An 18,821-nucleotide genomic window follows, 5' to 3' on the forward strand; every position below is an offset into this window, starting at 1 on the left:
CCAGGACTTGTGCAACCCGCAATTCCCGCGACTGCCACCTTTGAACTCAAAGGCCACATACTAGCTCAACTTAAGGAGATCCCATTCTACGGGAAAGATCACGAGGACGCATACAAGCACTTAGACGAGGTCAACGAAATTGCCAACTACTTCAATGTCCCAAATGTGGGTCGCGATACCGTTCTACTTCGTATGCTACCAGTTACATTCAAGGGAGTTGCGAAAGATTGGCTCAAATCACTCCCTCCAGGATCCATCACCACTTGGGCCAAGATGAAGGAAGAATTCATTGATCAATTTTTCCCTCCCTCAAAGATAGCCAAGTTGAAGAAGTCCATAGCAAACTTTGAGCAACAAGCTGGAGAGTCCTTATACGAGGTGTGGGAGAGATACAAAGGTTTACTAAGGAATTGCCCACATCATGATCTTAATAGCCAACAAGAAGTCTCCATTTTCTATGATGGAGTAAATGTGACCACAAGGCAACTCCTTGATTCACAAGGACCTCTCACAAAGAAGCCACCCCCGGTAATCAAACAACTAATTGAAGAATTCTCTAAGCATTCTAGAGAATATCATAACCCAAGAAATGACTTAACTCGAGGGGCAGTGAACTCAGTTAATTATAGCATGGCAACAATGATGGCTAAACTAGAGAGTTTGGATCGAAGAATGACTAAGATGGACCAATCCATCCACGCTATCCGGGTGGGATGTGAGAATTTTAATGGGCCCCACCTTACTAGAGACTGTGATTTGGATGAGAACGGGAACCTGAAAGCTCAAGTATGCTACTCAAGCGGTGATATGTACGATGATAATTGGCGAAAACCCAAGAAGGAATGGCTCCCGTATGATGAGTACAAAAAGGCAAAGGAGGAAAAATATAAGCAAAAAGAAAGGGGCTTTTATCAAAAAGAGGAACTGGTGCTAGAGAAGAAATCTGATTTGGAAGATATGTTCACAAGATTTGTAGCCGCATCTGAGAAAAGGCGTAATGATACCGATGCTGCAATGAAAGAACAACGAAATATGTTATGGGAGCAACAAGGCATGATTAGAGAGCATCAAACTATGATGATAGATCAACAAGCTATGCTTAGGAATCAGCAAGCTTCCATTCATAACATTGAGAAGCAGCTAGGTCAGCTTGCACAATAAATCAGTCATAGAGCACCGGGTGAACTTCCAAGCCATACCAAAAAGAATCCAGGAATGACGCATATAAACGCTATAGCAACTGATTTTGAGAAAAATTTCGTTCCTATGACCCCTATCCAGAAGGATGCTATAAAGGTGCAAGCAGAAGAGGCAGAAAAATCGAAGTTGGCAGAACCCGACTCGACTCGCCGAGTCCCATACAAAGACTCGACGATTCCACTACCTGTTGATAAAACCAGCTGTCTTTTGAACCCTTACCGGCCTCCCTTGCCATTTCGAAGGCGAGCCATACCTGATGAGCAGATCCAAGGGTATAGAAAATTTATGGAGAATGTAAGGGCCCTCTAAGAGAACATTCCATTATTGAAACGATACTTCAAACGCCTAAATATTCATGCTTGCTTAAGGGTCTCTTTACAACTAGAAAAGATATGGCTGAAGTCGCTGAATTAGTATTGAATGAGTTGCCATATAAGAGGGGCGATCCGGGTAGCATTACCATATCTTGTCAATTTGGAAATATAATTACCACTCAAGCATTGACTGATTCGGGAGCAAGTGTAAATCTCATGCCATATTCTTTCTTCAAGAAGTTAAACTTGCCAGAACCAAAGCTTATCCATATGAAGATCCATCTAGCCGATAAAACGATAAAACATCCAATTGGAGTATGCGAAGATCTTCTCATCAAGGTTGATAAATTTGTTTTACCTGCTGATTTCGTAGTGTTGGACATGGCGGAAGACCTTAAAGTCCCAATCATTCTTGGGAGACCGTTCTTGAATACGGCAGGTGCTATAGTCGATATGTACGAATCTACATTAACACTAAGAGTGGGGGATGATTCGGTAATTTTTAAAGCAGAGCAAGAGAAAAAGCATGAAGAGATAAGGAAAGATAAGACTTCCTCAATGGATTTGGATGACGAATTATTAGAAAGAGAAATTGCACTTTTGCAAGAAAGTAATCCAAATCAGTTCATATTAGCCTTGGAAGACAATTTTGATGCTGAAGGAGATTTGAGGAAGATAGAGAAGATTTTAGAGGAAGCAGATTACCAGGAAGTCCATAAAAGTATTGAGAACGCATCGACTCACCGAGTAGCATCTACTGACTCGACGAGTCCAAACGAAAAGTCAAGACCAATGGTGGATTTTGTCCTGCAAACTACGAGTACCCTTTCCAGACTTGATGTGCATGTTTTTCCTGAGAATTTACTTGAGGAAATTGAAGTTGTTAATGATGTAAGTGACTTTGGAAATGCCAATTTGGCTGATCTTGACACAACTGTGCAAAAGGATGGAGAAATTCAACATGACATCAAGGAAAGCTTGGAAGATGAAAAGTCTATTAAGGTCTCGAATAGTGATTCACATCACTCTTTTAATGAGTCACACATGCTTGATCGAAAGGCTATGTCAACCACAACCAAAAGGGCTAAACCTCGATCCCGAGTGGCTACTAATTATGAAGTGTTTGCTTTTGAACCACCGGCTTCTTTAGTATGTGACGAAAGTGAGGAAGAATCTTTGATATCGACTGATGATGAAGTCAGAACTGAAAGTGCAATCAATATAGACAAAGAAGAAGTACAAAAGATGGATCCAAAGAACGGGGTAAAGAAGAAGAAGTGTGGAAAAAGGACAAGGTGTGAATATGAAGACAATGCTAAAAGAAGAAGGAAAGAAGAATTGAGAAGGGCATATAAGAGAAAAATACATGCTTACAAAACAAAATACAAACCACAAAGGATTAAGCTTGGCATCCCGATGAAGGACAACTCAGAAACGTAGAGCGGGAAGGAGTCCAGCTAAAGACTCCTAAAAAAGAAGCGCTTGACGGGAGGCAACCCGTTACGAGAGTTTGCTTTCCTTTTTCTTTTTATTTTTGTTTTTGTTTGGACAAGTAGTTTAGGATTTATGTTTGGTGAGTTTTTCCTTTTTATTACATGTTTGTTTTAGTCTTTTCAGAATTTGGATAAAGTGTTTGCATGCAAAGGGTCTCGAGAGTGATAGAAGTATCGAGTCTAGGCGAGAGAGAATGGAGTCCGAGTTTAGAGTCCGGTCAAGAAAAGAGTTGGAAATTGTCTAAATACTGAAGGAAAAAATGGAAGAGTCTCAATTGATTAGTTTCTCAACAAATCAGAATCAACTTTGGAGCAAAATATACAAATTTTCCACCCAGCGATGGACTCGCCGAGTGCACTTACCTACTCGACGAGTCCCAGTGTAAAAACTTGGATTCTGCCTTTTCTCTCTACAACTCGGCGAGTCAGATCACTAACTCGACGAGTTATTTCAATTTTCAAGGTTATGATTTGATGATTATTTCACACGGCAATTGGCTACACTTTTGAAGAGTAATTCCTATAGATTTCCGAGAGTTTTTCCTGCATTTTTAGAGCTATGAACTACACGAGATTTGACACCCAAGGCATGGATGAGCTGTTCCCATGTCTAAATTCAGTTGAAGATGGAGCTTTCAATGTCAAAGATCAACCTCGCGACTACTATTCCAGGGGAGTTTGTTCCAATTCCCTTTTTACTTTTGTTTTCTTTATCATGCATAGCATGCAATGGGGACATTGCATGAATTAAGTGTGGGGTAGGGGGTTGGTTACATTAGATAACTTAGGATCTTAATTTAGGCTTAATTTAAAAAAAAATTGAATTAAAATTGATAGGATTAATTTAGAAAATTTTAGTAAAGCAATTAGGATCCATGCTAGTATTATGATTCTATGAGGACCCAAATGTTTAGTTGGTCCAATATATGTTATAATGCATTTGTGGCCTCCCTTATTCTAGTGAAATCATGGAACAAAAACACAACGTCGCTTAGTTTGAGGGTCGCAATATGTTTAGCATCGTGTACCAGAAATCTATCCTGGAAGGTTTGTATCTTCACCAATAAGGGTTGACGTTAAGCACCTCTGCTTAAGCATGTAGGATTTGAGTGAAAGAAAAAAAAGTGAGATACATGTTAAAAAAAGAGAGAATTACAAGAAAAGTTGGAAGAATTTTTGGAGCATTCAAGAATAAAGTATGAAGATCAGAAGATCAAAAATTCTGAAGAAATTCAAAAATTGAAGATACCAAAAATCACACGAAAAGGTGGTGAATTCAAAGAAATCAAAGATCAAATTATCAAAGAAGTGAAGAATTCCAAAGAGCTCCATTGTGGTATCGAAAAGTTCTAAATTTTTTCTAGATTATGTATGCTTGGGTTGCTTGACCAAAAATACCTTGAGGTTAGAAAGTTTTCTGCGGATGGATTCGGAGGGATGCATAAAATGAGCGTTGTTCAAAAGAAGTGGGCAAGTGTTTATGAGGATTGTGAGTATTTATAGTATGGGGGGGGGGTTCCTTAGGAAAAATTTTAGACACAAATGCATGCATTGAGGTCTTGGCATAATGGATGGGTTTGATTAGGATTGTTTTATGTGATTTTAGTATGTTTAAAATTCAGTTTTGCTTGGGGGCAAGCAAAAGTCAAGTGTGGGGTAATTTGATATGTGCATATTTAGTCATATATTTTGTATAAGAATATTAATACTTTTTGACTATTTTAATGCAATTATGGAACAAAAGATGCTTAATTACGTTTAAATTATATTTTCAGTTCATAAGAAGTGCTCGGAAACAAAACGAAGCAGGAGAAGCTATCGGGAGCTTGGGAATCAAAGAAAGAAGAAAAGACCCAAAAACCAAGAAGGACTCGGCGAGTTGACCCTTGACTCGACGAGTTCCCACGACCATTCTCGAAGCAGAAGAGTCCTTGCCTTGCCGTACACAGGGATTTAATGAGGGACTCGACGAGTCAGTCCATGGACTTGATGAGTCGCCTCTAATCTATAAAAAGGGGCTCTCAGATCGATACCCGGTTTTTCGAAGAAATCCTTGGAGGAGAAGCTACGATTATAAGACCTGCTAAGGCGCTGGAAGCCAGAGAATCAACCCTAGATCCAATTTTGAGAAGAATCAAGGAAAAATCAAGTCCATTCTTATTTATTCTTTAAGTTGAACTATGTTTGAGTGACTTGACTTCGTTTTTTATCTTAGTTTTACTGTAATCATGAGCTAAAACTATTATCTTCTATTTAGGATAGATGACTTTATGATTATGGTATGATTTTATGGTTGGATTGATTTAATTTTGTGATTATGTTTTGCTAAGCTTGTTAAAGAACCTTATGTGTTAACTACAACTATTTTGCTGTTAATTAACCATTATATTAAGTTGCATGACCATCTCTTAATTGCTAATCTCATATGATTTATGTGAAAACATTGTTATATGCCTAGAAATAGCGATCGTGAAACTAGGGTTAATAGAGAATAGGTATGTTAATGTGTGAGCTTGTGTGACGAACCATCAGCAAGAGGTTAATTGAACGACCAATTTAATTACCCACTACAAGTCTTACTTAACCCGAATCAATAAACTAGAAAACCTGTTAATTTAACCAACTGGCCACTGTTTGAATTGATTTGTCTTCTAAGGATTAGTAATAGCGAACGTGAACCTAATCACACTAATCGGTAGCCAATGAAAAGTCAATCCATTGCACTTGCCATAAAATCAACCATAGAAATAAAGGATTCAAAACCTAAACAAAAGTCTTCTTTATTATTGAATTTAGTTGATCTTTGCTTGCTTAGTTGGTAGTTTAAGTTTTAGTTAATTGTTTAAGTTTCTAGTCTTGCAAAACTAGAGAATACCCTTCCTTTTATTATTTTCTTTTTAGATAATTCTAGTAGTTAGTTTAATTTGTTGTTCCTTGTGTTCGATACCCCGCTTGCTTAATTATACCGCCAATTGACAGGTACACTTCCTTTTGTGTGTTAAATTTATATTTAAAAAGTAGGATTAAAACTAGTTGGTTTTACACACATCAGCTTCTTTACTATAAAAAGGGGTTTTGGGTTTCATTTACTGCTCACTCAAAATTGTCATATATTTCTCTCCAACTTCGATTTTTCTTACCATTTTCAGGGTTCTGAAGAGTTTGGATTCAACAAAACTCTGGGTATCTAGGCTCGACTAGTAGAAGCTCTCGGGTCAGAATTTTGCCCTCGATATTTTCTGGCTTTCGCCAAAATCTCTGTAAGTTAAGCCTCACTTATCCTATTAAAGTGTAACTTATATTTATAATCATATTTGTTATTGTGTAACCTGTAAATAAGATTGATTAGTAATTCCAATTATAATAATGATTGATCTAATTATGGGAGAAGTGTCTAGATCAGTCACGTTGGCTTCGGTGTTGGATTTTAGAAAAGCTATATGTCGAAATGATCCTGCCTCCTAACTATCTTGCCTGGATGATCCTTATTTGATATAACTCTTAGTAATTTTCGGGATTAGTTAAAGATCTAGCATTTCATTACCAAAATCCCATAAGAACTAATAAGCTATAGTAATATAGGTTAATACTTGTTCAGTGTGTTACCCACCAGTTGAAATGACTAGTAGGATTGCCAAGATAGCTGACAATATTTTGAGTAACTGTCCAGGTGAGTTATCTCACTATACCATGTAGTATAATATATATCCATGTTTGTTAGGATAGAGAGGTAGCATAGTAAGAACTAATAGTATAATCTCTCTCTCTATGCTTAAGTAGAGTAGAAAATATAAATGTGCCTGTACTAGTAGAGTGTAGAGTGTAGTCTCTATATGCTTAATTGTTGTGATATTAGACTTAGATATGAGTGATGGTTGAACGGTTAAGAAGGCCGGGAGCTTATCGGCTTGCATGTGGACGAAATGGCGTGTAGACCGTAAGTACACATAGACCCGTGTTAACGAAAAGACGTGTAGGCCATAAGTACACATAGACCCATGTTAACGAAATGGTGTGTAGGACGTAAGTATACATATTACTGGCATATTGTAAGCAATTGTTTTTACACGTGTATATGTATTGTGGTATATGGTATTTTAGGAAACTCACTAAGCCTCGTGCTTACCAATTGAAAAAAAATTCTTTTTAGGTACTTTAGTGATTCGTGGGAAGGGAAAGCTTCGACTGTGCACACGCGCATTCACAACATGTTTCCGTATATTATAATTATACTCTGGAATATTTAAATAAATAAAAATGAAAAATTTGGGTTGAAAATATGGACCATACAGGCTGAGTTTTCCTACAACAATAGTTATCATGCCAACATTGGCATGCCTCCCTTTAAGTTGCTTTTTGGGAGGAGATGTCGATCTTCAATTTTTTAGGTGAGGTCAGACACCGTGTAAAGGGGAACAACGAGGTGGTGCTCGAGACCAGTATGATGATTCAGCGGCTACGACATAGGTTGAATATCTCACAAATCAGACATAAAAGTTACACTGACTAACGCCGATCTGGCCTTGAGTTTCAGGTGGGAAATCTTGTGCTTCTAAAGGTGTCACCTTGGAAAGATTTCATCCGGTTTCGGAAGCGGGGAAAGTTATGCCCCAGATTTATTAGCCCATTCAAATGTATCGCCTGGATGGGCACAATTGCATACCGATAAGATTTACTCGCCAAGCTTAGCAAGATTCATAACATATTTCATATCTCTCAGTTGCAAAAGTGTTTGGCTGATGATTCCGCAGTGGTTCCCTTAGATGACATTTTTGTTGATGAGCGCCTAAATTATGTGGAGAGACAGGTTGCGGTTCTAAATAGGAGGATGAAGACCTTGCGCAACAAGGAAGTAGGTTTTGTGAAGGTGCAATGGCAGCACCGAAAGGGTTCCAAACGGACTTGGGAGCTCGAGGAGGATATGATGGAGCATTACTCTGGCTTGTTTTGAGCAGTGGACTTGAAGGACGAAGTATGTATCAAGTGGGGTAGAGTTGTAACGCCCAGATTAAGGTATGGATTTAATTTGGTAATTTTGTGGTTCTAAACAAGCCCTATTTAAAGGAAGCGATGGCTAGGGTTTCCTTCACCCTTAGCCTCATTCACCTCCAAAAGAACCTTTGTTCAAACCCTAGACTTCGTGTAGCTTTTGGTGCTTATTTTGGAACTTGTGGTGATTTTAAAGGAAGAAAGAAGAAGTTTGGTGCATAGATCAAGCAAGCAAATCATCCCTATCCTTGTGTACATCTTCTGGACTTTTTGTAAGTCCCTAAGCTCTTATCTTGTTGGTTTCAACCTTATAGATCAAGGTCATTTTAGCTTATTTTGGTTCTTGGCTTTGGTTGGAGTGGTTATAAAATAAAGTTAGCAACTTTATTGCTTTCCTGGGTCCCAAAAGCTTTATATCTCGTAGATCTAGAATTTTAGTGAGTGTTGAAAGCCTTTTGTCACAACCCCAAACCAAGGATGGCGGAAACGTTCGGGGGTGGGAGTGACTTCATGTATAGTATCACAACAACGAGTATAATAGTGGTCATAGTAAATACAACCATCATAATTATAATTGAAAAAGTTACATCGTAGTATGAGTTTACATGTTTTCCCAATCAATTACACTATCATGAAAAAATGAAATGTTCGACGATTTATCGTCCCATCCTCAAAAGCTGTTGATTTCCTGTTTCACTTATTTCCTGAGAATACAAGTAGTTTTGAAAGAGTGTCAACAATTAAGTTGGTGAGTTCATAAGCTTTTGGATGAAATGTTGGAAAACCTTTGTTTGTAAATGAAAATGAATACTCAAGAAAAATCCAATATTTTCCTTATAAAATGTTATGTAGCCTTAAATCCCAAGACCGAGAGTATGTGCGTATTTTGTACTTATAATGTGTTTGTAATTGTAATGTGTATTCAAGAAAAATCCAATAATTTCCTTATACAAAGTCGTGTAGTCTTAAATCCCAAGACTGAGAGTATGCAGTTTTAGATAGATAAAACCCCTTTTTGTAAAGTAACATTTTCCCGTAAACTTGAAATGTTATTAACTACCTATGTGAGTCGTTATAACCATACTATAACTAGAATGAACCTGCTACAACGTTTTTCAGACGTCAAGATCCTATGACTTTTGTCACCCGTAGACCTGCAGGTCCCGATGTAGCTAGCAGCAAGGTGTGGGGTGTCAATCCCAATATAGATCTATACACAATTATCACGCTCTCCCTACAAAAGATTCTGGTTATAACTAACAGGAATTTTTAACCCGTACTCTAAGAGTACCATTGAAGAATTGTATCACAACTTACGTTAATGAGTTTACGTGTGAACTGAGTATAAGACCTTTTTGTGTGATGGAAATAATTCCCCTCTTTACGTAGTATGTTTGAAAAGTACAATCCGTAAACTATACTTTTTATGTTTCGTCTAGTATTCTTGTAATGATAAAAGGGCTCTTAAAATTTAGTGAATCATTTTTGTTATTTAATGTAACTCAACAGGAAACACATGTAAAAGATAGAGTCATAAAAGATAAACACTTTGCTCAACATGTTACAAAGTGTAAATTGAAAATTGTTAACTAGTTTTTAACCTTTCTGCACTGTTTTAAAATGATCATAGAAAAATCATACGAAGTAGAAAACTGAATCCGTATACTTTGAGAGTTTAGTAAATGTATCTAGTATAACCATAATGTTTGTTATGATTTTTAGAAGTCTCTAACTTGTGTGAAAATGCTCATATTCACAGTCTGGTCCGGATTTGTTTCTGAATTGATAGACAGTTTTATAAAAATCACCATAAATTATAGAAAAATCGTATGGAGATGTGCAAGTAGTCATTAGAAAGGTATAAACCTGAGCTACTTGCATATAAACAGTTTTGAATGATATTAAGTCTAAGATTGTCAAAACACTCCGTGAATAGGACTCAACTTTTCTGATGAAAGCTGTTATTTGAATTTAGTTAAGTTCTTGGTGTATTAAATTGTATCCCCCCCTAAAACTTGAAGTAAACATGAAAATATAGGGGTATGAACTCACCTTGTGTGGTTATTTGAGATGAATGTCGAAGGAAAGGAGTTTCCAAGTCCAGAACACTTGGAAGATGCTTGAAGGCTTGAAGATCTAAGAACAAATATGTCGATATTTGTGTAAGCATTCCATGATTTTAGTGAAGTAGTGTAGAATGTTTATGTGTGGGAAGGAAAAAGTTACCAACAATAGGGGAAGAACTTGTGACTCCTGGAGGAACTCGAGTTTTTAGAGAGAAGTATGAGAGGGTGTAAAAAGTGTGTCTTGGGAGGAGGAGAGTGGGGTTTTATAGTGAGGAGAGTGAGGGATTAGAGAGTGAGCTGATGGAAGAGATTTGATAGAGGTATGGGGAGATATCGATTTGACTAAGGTAAGGTGGGAATAGTGGCATAGAGTGGTCATGGAGTGGGTGGGTGGTTGGTGTCATTGATTCTTGGCAAAGTCAACACTCCAAAGCCATACCTTGTACAAGATATTGTCCAAAGATTTGATTTTCCCTCAAAGATATGATTAAATTATGGGTCTATGGAGCTTAATATATTAAAATATGGGTTTGGGTGAAAAATCCCCATCAAAATCATGAAAAACGGCCTAAAACGCGAAAGTACTCGAAAACCGGACAAAAAGGGGCGAACCCGCGAAGGTTCGGTTCTTGGGGTTTCGGTTCCTAGGGTTTCGGTCCTATTTAGCTGTTTTTCAATTTAACCACCCCGCTTCAAACAGTTTTTGACTAGGTTAAGGGTCGGGATGACCCGAGTGTTTTCAAAAGAATCCAAAGAGATTTTGAGAGAGATTTGGGAGAGAGAGATAGAGTGGGAGAGATTGAGAGAGACTTAGTTTGTGACCTTTGCGAGTGTTTAACTTCGAAATGCAAGGTTTGTAAACCCCGTTTTGCCTTGTTATGAGTGTTATACGCTCCCGTAAGGTATGTATTAATGTTTTATCGAGTAGTCCCATCACTTACAATGATTAGGGTTTAGATTTTCTGAACACGTGAAAATTCTAAACGATACTTTATATTAAGATAGCGAGTTGTAAATTAGTACATATAGAGTAAGTCCTATCACACAAGCACTAGTTGAGTTTACCGGTTGACTTGTTGAATTTATTTGACTTTGACTTGACCAGAAATTGACGGTTGTCACATCATCCCCCCGTTTGAAGGAATTTCGTCCCGAAATTAGCGTTTCGACTGGGACTTCAGGCATTGGGGAAAAGATGTGGGTATTTTTGTTTCATCTGATCTTCGCGTTCCCAGGTGAACTCGAGTCCTCGTTTAGCGTTCCAACGGACCTTTACAGTAGGGATGCGACTCTGTTTTGTTCTATTGATCTCTCGATCCACGATTTCCACCGGTTCTTCTATGAAGTGGAGACTCTTGTTGACCTCGATTTCCTCGAGTGGGATCATAAGAGTCTCATCAGACAGACACTTCTTTAAATTTGACACGTGGAAGGTCGGGTGTACGTTGTTAAGTTCTTGGGGTAGCCGAAGTTTGTATGCCACCGGGCTAATCCTGGCAAGGATTTCGAATGACTCGATATACCTTGGATTTAGTTTACCACGTTTACCAAAACGTATCGTTCCTTTCCATGGTGAGACCTTCAGTAGCACCCGGTCCCCAACCTGGAATTTTTTAATCCAAGGGTTTGCGTCGCTTATCGACGTAGCTCTTTTGTCGATGTCGAGATGCTTTCAGTCTTTCTCGAATTTGAACAATCTTTTCCGTAGTTTCCCTTATGATTTCAGGGCCAATGAGGGTGCTGTTAGGGACTTGCCCTTTTGCTAACTGTGTATCTCCTACTTCATCCCAACACAGTGGTGATCTGCACTTGTGGCCGTAAAGAGCTTCAAATGGCGAGACCTTGATGCTAGTATGATAGTTGTTGTTGTACGAGAATTCAATAAGTGCTAAGTGGGTATCCCACGCTTTACCGAAGTCAATAACACAAGCTCTTAGCATATCTTCCAAGGTTTGAATAGTTCTTTCGCTCTACCCGTCGATTTGTGGATGGTAGGCCGTACTCATGTCTAGCCTGGTCCCTAGATCTTTATGTAAGGACTGCCAGAACCGTGAAGTGAATCTACTATCTCTATCAGAGATAATGGATATCGGCACACCATGTAGTCGTACAACCTCTTTGATGTACGTCTTAGTCAACTTTTCCATCTTGTCGGTCTCCTTTATTGGCAGGAAGTGCGCAGATTTGGTCAATCTATCGACAATTACCCAAATGGTATCAAGACCACCCGTTGTCTTAGGCAGTTTGGTTATGAAGTCCATGGTTATTCGTTCCCACTTCCATTCGGGTATCGCAGGTTGCTGGAGTAGACCCGAGGGCTTTTGGTACTCTACCTTAACTTTGGCGCAAGTTAGACACCTGCTCACGTTGGTAGTGATCTCGGCTTTCATGTTCGGCCACCAGTAGAGTTTCTTTAGGTCCAGGTACATCTTGTCCGAACCGGGATGTACAGAGTATCTAGTTTTGTGCAATTCATTCAGGACGACGTCCCTGAACCCGCCGAATTTTGGTGTCCAAATTTGGTTCATGAGATAACGAGCTCCATCATCCTTGACTTCTAGATTCTTATCTATTTCTCTTAAAGCCTCACCCGCCACGTTATCAGGCTTCAAAGCTTCCAGGTGGGCCTCTTTGATTTGCATGGACAGGTGCGAATGGATTGTCATGGTTAATGACTTTACTCGGCGACCCGAGTATTCTTTTCGACTTAAGGCGTCAGCTACCACGTTGGCCTTGCCTGGGTGATAACGAATCTCAAACTCGTAATAATTCAGTAATTCTACCCATCTTCTCTGCCTCATGTTGAGCTCTTTATGATTGACGATGTGCTGAAGGCTTTTGTGGTCGGTAAAGATAGTACACTTTTTTCCGTAAAGGTAGTGCCTCCAGATCTTTAGGGCGAATACTACTGCTCCCAATTCGAGGTCATGTGTGGCGTAATTGACCTCGTGCATTTTTAATTGCCTCGATGCGTAAGAAATGACCTTTCCTCGTTGCATTAACACACATCCAAGGCCTTGGTTTGATGTGTCGCAGTAGAACAACAAGTCTGCGGTTCCCTCTGGCAGGGATAAAATCGGGGCGCTACACAAGGCCTGTTTTAAGGTTTGGAAGGTGGTTTATTGTTTCTCTCCCCAGCTGAAAGTTACACTCTTTTGGGTTAGGGTGGTAAGTGGTTTGGAAATCTTGGAGAAGTTTTGGATGAACCTCCGGTAGTAGCCAGCGAGGCCTAAGAATTGGCGGATTTCTGTAGGCGTCTTTGGTGCTGACCAGTTCTCGATTGCCTTGGTTTTAGAGAGATCCACGTGTATCCCTTTCTTGCTAACCACATGGCCGAGGAAGTCTACTTCTCGGATCCAAAATTCACACTATGAAAATTTTGTATATAATTTTTTCGCCCTTAGTGTCTCCAATACATGTCGTAGATGTTGGCTATGCTCTTCCTTACTCTTTGAATAGACCAAGATGTCGTCTATAAAGACAATCACGAACTTGTCTAGGTAAGGCCGGCACACCCGGTTCATTAGATCCCTGAACACTACGGGTGCATTTGTTAACCCGAAGGGCATTACTACAAACTCGTAGTGACAGTACCGAGTTCTGAACGCCGTTTTGGGAACATCCTCCTCCTGAACTCGTAGTTGATGGTATCTCAACCTCAGGTCGATCTTTGAGAAGTAAGAGGCTCCTTGGAGTTGATCAAATAGGTCGTCGATTCGGGGTAAGGGTTACCGGTTTTTGATGGCAAGCTTATTTAGCTCACGCTAGTCGATGCACATGCGAAACGATCCATCCTTCTTTTTCACAAACAGAACTGGTTCTCCCCAAGGCGAGAAGCTGGGTCTAATGAACCCTTTGCTCAACAGTTCGTTTAGTTGGCTGAATAGTTCTTGCATCTCGGCTGGAGCTAGACGGTAGGGCGCTTTGGCTACGGGGGTAGCTCCTAGGATTAGGTCAATTCGGAATTCGACTTGTCGTGCGGGTGGAACTCCGAGAAGGTCTTCTGGGAATAGGTCAGGGAAATTACAAACCTCCGGAATGTCCTTGATGTTTTTCACCTCTTGTTTCTTATCCACTACGTGGGCTAAGAAGGTGTGGTATTCCTTGCGGAGATACTTTTGGGCTTTGACGCACGAGATGATTTGTAGGTTTTCACTATGTTTGTCGCCGTAGACGACAAGAGTTTCGCCACTCGGCAGATTAAGGCGTACGGCCCCTTCGTAACACAGAATGTCATCACGATTTGAGCTTAACCAATCCATGCCAATGATGATGTCAAAGCTTTTTATTGAAACCGGCGATAGATCGATTTTGAATGAGTGATTGTCTAGAGTGAGGGTACACCCTAAGTATATGTCGTTAGTGCTTTCTGTCTTTCCATTTGCCATTTCTACAACGTATGTATCTTTTAGTGTTTGGGGATTTTTTTTAAAAATTGTTTGAATTTGTGGCTAACGAAACTGTCACACCCCCAAACCAAGGATGGCGGAAACGTCCGGGGGTGGGGGTGACTTCATGTATAGTATCACAACAATGAGTATAATAGTGGTCATAGTAAATACAACCATGATAATTATAATTGAAAAAGTTACATCGTAGTATGAGTTTACATATTTTCCCAATCAATTACACTATCATGAAAAAATGAAATGTTCGACGGTTTATCGTCCCATCCTCAAAAGCTTTTGATTTCCTGTTTTACTGATTTCCTGAGAATACAAGTAGTTTTGAAAGAGTGTCAACAATTAAGTTGGTGAGTTCATAAGCTTTTGGATGAAATGTTGGAAAAACCTTTGTTTGTAAATGAAAATGAATACTCAAGAAAAATCCAATATTTTCCTTATAAAATGTTATGTAGCCTTAAATCCCAAGACCAAGAGTATGTGCGTATTTTGTACTTATAATGTGTTTGTAATTGTAATGTGTATTCAAGAAAAATCCAATATTTTCCTTATACAAAGTCGTGTAGTCTTAAATCCCAAGACTGAGAGTATGCAGTTTTAGATAGATAAAACCCCTTTTTGTAAAGTAACATTTTCCCGTAAACTTGAAATGTTATTAGCTACCTATGTGAGTCGTTATAACCATACTATAACTAGAATGAACTTGCTACAACGTTTTTCAGACGTCAAGATCCTATGACTTTTGTCACCCGTAGACCTGCAGGTCCTGATGTAGCTAGCAGCAAGCTGTGGGGTGTCAATCCCAATATAGATCTATACACAATTATCACGCTCTCCCTACAATAGATTCTGGTTATAACTAACAGGAATTTTTAACCCATACTCTAAGAGTACCATTGAAGAATTGTATCACAACTTACGTTAACGAGTTTACGTGTGAACTGAGTATAAGACCTTTTTGTGTGATGGAAATAATTCCCCTCTTTACGTAGTATGTTTGAAAAGTACAATCCGTAAACTATACTTTTTATGTTTCGTCTAGTATTCTTGTAATGATAAAGGGCTCTTAAAATTTAGTGAATCATTTCAGTTATTTAATGTAACTCAACAGGAAACACATGTAAAAGATAGAATCATAAAAGATAAACACTTTGCTCAACATGTTACAAAGTGTAAGTTGAAAACTGTTAACTAGTTTTTAACCTTTCTTCACTGTTTTAAAATGATCATAGAAAAATCATACGAAGTTGAAAACTGAATCCGTAAACTTTGAGAGTTTAGTAAATGTTTCTAGTATAACCATAATTGTTTTTATGATTTTTAGAAATCTCTAACTTGTGTCAAAATGCTCATATTCGCAGACTGGTCTGGATTTGTTTTTGAATTAATAGACAGTTATATAAAAATCACCATAAATTAAAGAAAAATCATATGGAGATGTTCAAGGATTCATTAGAAAGGTATAAACCTGAACTATTTGAATATAAAATAGTTTTGAAACATATTAAGATTAAGATGGTCAAAACAGTCCGTGAATGGGACTCAACGTTTCTAATGAAAGCTTTTGTTTGAGCTTAGTTAAGTTTTTGATGTATTAGCTTGTATTCCCCCCCCCCCTTTAAAACTAGAAGAAAACATGAAAATGTAGGGGTATGAACTCACCTTGTATGGTTCTCTGAGATGAATGTCGAAGGAAAGGAGTTTCCAAGTCGAGAACACTTGGAAAATGCTTGAAGGCTTGAAGATCTAAGAACAAATATGCCGATATTTGTGTAAGAGTTCCATCATTTTAGTGAAGTAGTGTAGAATGTTTATGTGTGGGAAGGAAAAACTTACCAACAACAGGGGAAGAACTTGTGACTCCTGGAGGAACTCGAGTTTTTTTTAGAGAGAAGTATGAGAGAGTGTAAAAAGTGTGTCTTGGGAGGAGGAGAGTGGTGTTTTATAGTGAGGAGAGTGATGTATTAGAGAGTGAGCTGATGGAAGATATTTTATAGAGGTATGGGGAGATCTCGATTTGACTAAGGTAAGGTGGGAATAGTGGCATGGAGTGGTCATGGAGTGGTCATGGAGTGGGTGGGTGGTGTCATAGATTCTTGGCAAAGTCAACACTCCAAAGCCATACCTTTTACAAGATATTGTCCAAATATATGATTTTCCCCCAAAGATATGATTAAATTGTGGGTCTATGGAGTTTACTATATTAAAATATGGGTTTGGGTGAAAAATTAGGGGCGAACCCGCGGAGGTTCTGTTCTTGGTGCTGAGACCGAAAGTGGTTTCGGTCCTTGGAGCATGTGAAAGTGACAGGAAGCGAAATGGACCGAAGGCTCGGTTCATTTCGGTTGTTAAGAGGTTTCGGTCCTGAGGTGCATGCGAAGGTAGAATGAATGAAGCGAAAGCGAGTTTCGACCCGAAAGTCCGATCCGGACTGAAAGCGATTCGGAGCGAATGTGATAGGGAGCGAAATGGACCGAAGGCTTGGTTCATTTCGGTTGTTAAGAGGTTTCGGTCCTTGCAGTTTCGGCCCCAATGACCTCGCTTCTTCTTGTAATGCCCTGTTTCTGGTACGTATTTAATTCATTAAATGTCATTTTATAAGATCTACTTGACGAATTGTAGCCCTAACTCGTCGAGTAGATGCCAGGTTTGGACGTGGGTTTAAGTGACCTACTCGACGAGTCCACGCCTTGACTCGACAAGTAGGCCAGTTTGGGGGAAACCCTAATATTTAGGGTTTGCACCCTATTTAAGCAACATTATAGACCTCTTGTCCAGCCTCCATCACCTCCAGAGCAGTAATCCCGAAACCCTAATCCTCCATAAGTGAACTTGAGATTTCTTTGTGATTTTGAGAGTTATTTTGTGTATTTGAAGCTTGTGAGAAGAAGAGGAAGAAAGAGGATTTCAAGAGAAGGTTGTAGATCCAGGAACAACATCAGCTTCTCTTCACTTTCTGGTAATCAGCCTCATACTTGAATTGTAGTTTCTTAGATCTCCATGTGGTCATTTTTATGAAGTTTGGGTCCAAGAAGCTTGATCCTTGGGACTTGGACGTCCCAAGTTGGTTTACACTCAGATCTGGAACCTTGGAGGGTCCTCATGGCATAAAGGTGCCATCTTTATGGCCATGAGAACCCCAAGAATGAAATAAACCCCATTTTTGGTCCTTTGAGCATGAAAGTCCCATGCATGAACGTAAAGTTCATGGATTTAGGTGTTATACCGACCTTAGGAGCCTTGATCTACCTTCTGGATAAGTGTTGCACATCAAAAATCGAATTATTAGACTTGGACATGCATGGACTCGGCGAGTCGTTCTTGGGACTCGGCGAGTCGTGAGTTGGTTCCCAAAACGGTTATGACTCAGAGGAACCCATTTTAGTTCAGAAGGGATTTGGATGAGTCCAGGGAAAGGACTCAGTGAAATAGACATAGCCATGGATCTTGAAACCATGGGACTCGGCGAGTGCAGGAACGTACTCGGCGAGTCCAAGGCCATCTCCCAAGTCATGAAGACGGACTCGACGAGTTGTTCATACAACTCGGCGAGTCACAGACTAGACACGTTATTAAGATGAAGATAAACTCTACAAGTTCAGGAAGAACTCGGCGAGTCAGATGAAGATTTTCTCGAGGTTATGATTGAAGGAGAACTCGTCGAGTTCTTGCCAAACTCGACGAGTAGAGTCGGGTTGGGGGTAAATGAGAGGATCGGGACTCGGCGAGTTGTCGAGACAACTCGGCGAGTCCGGTCAACTGGGAAGTTGACTTTGACCATGATGTGAACTTTAGCCAGGGGTAAAAGGGTCATTTCACCCTAAGGATGTCTATTAGTTTTTGACTAAGTGTCATTGTGGAATATATAGCCGGAGAGTCGCCGGAGCAGCAGCCAGATATTTTTCCGCTCAGTGTTTCAGCAGCCAGTTACGCGAGGTGAGTTTCCTCCTTTAGGAATGGGTCTACGGCCACAATGTCGGCCCGTTTAGATATAGTAGTTCCGGATTTCGGTCTGATGCCGGGGTGATCCCGAGAAGTAGTATGTATGCCTGATGTCTTTGTGATTCATGCGTGTTATGATATGTGCTTTGTGTTCCGGACTTCGGTCCGATGTCGGGCAAGCCCGATGTAGTAGCAATATGTTTATGTTACATGTTCACGTATATGTTATGTTCAGTTGTTCCTGAATTCGGTCCGATGTAGTGGGCAAGGCCCAAGTTATTCCGGATCTCGGTCCGATGCAGTGGGCAAGGCCCAAGTTATTCCAGACTCCGGTCCGATGTAGTGTGCAAGGCGCAAGTTATTTCGGAGTTCGTTCCGATGCAGTGGGCAAGGCCCAAGTTATTCCGGACTTCG

The 18,821-nt window shown here is 39.6% G+C and overlaps 1 non-coding gene across 1 annotated transcript; it reads right to left on the reverse strand.

Moving 5' to 3' along the window:
* Positions 1–321: 321 nt before the first annotated feature.
* On the reverse strand, positions 322–428 carry LOC145151727 (small nucleolar RNA R71). Its single transcript, XR_013732285.1, has one exon. It is a non-coding gene; the product is annotated as a small nucleolar RNA R71 (small nucleolar RNA).
* Positions 429–18,821: the final 18,393 nt, after the last annotated feature.

This window comes from Lactuca virosa, chromosome 1 (genome assembly GCF_052849685.1).
Source record: "Lactuca virosa cultivar CGN04683 chromosome 1, Lactuca_virosa_CGN04683_v6, whole genome shotgun sequence".
NCBI lineage: Eukaryota > Viridiplantae > Streptophyta > Magnoliopsida > Asterales > Asteraceae > Lactuca > Lactuca virosa.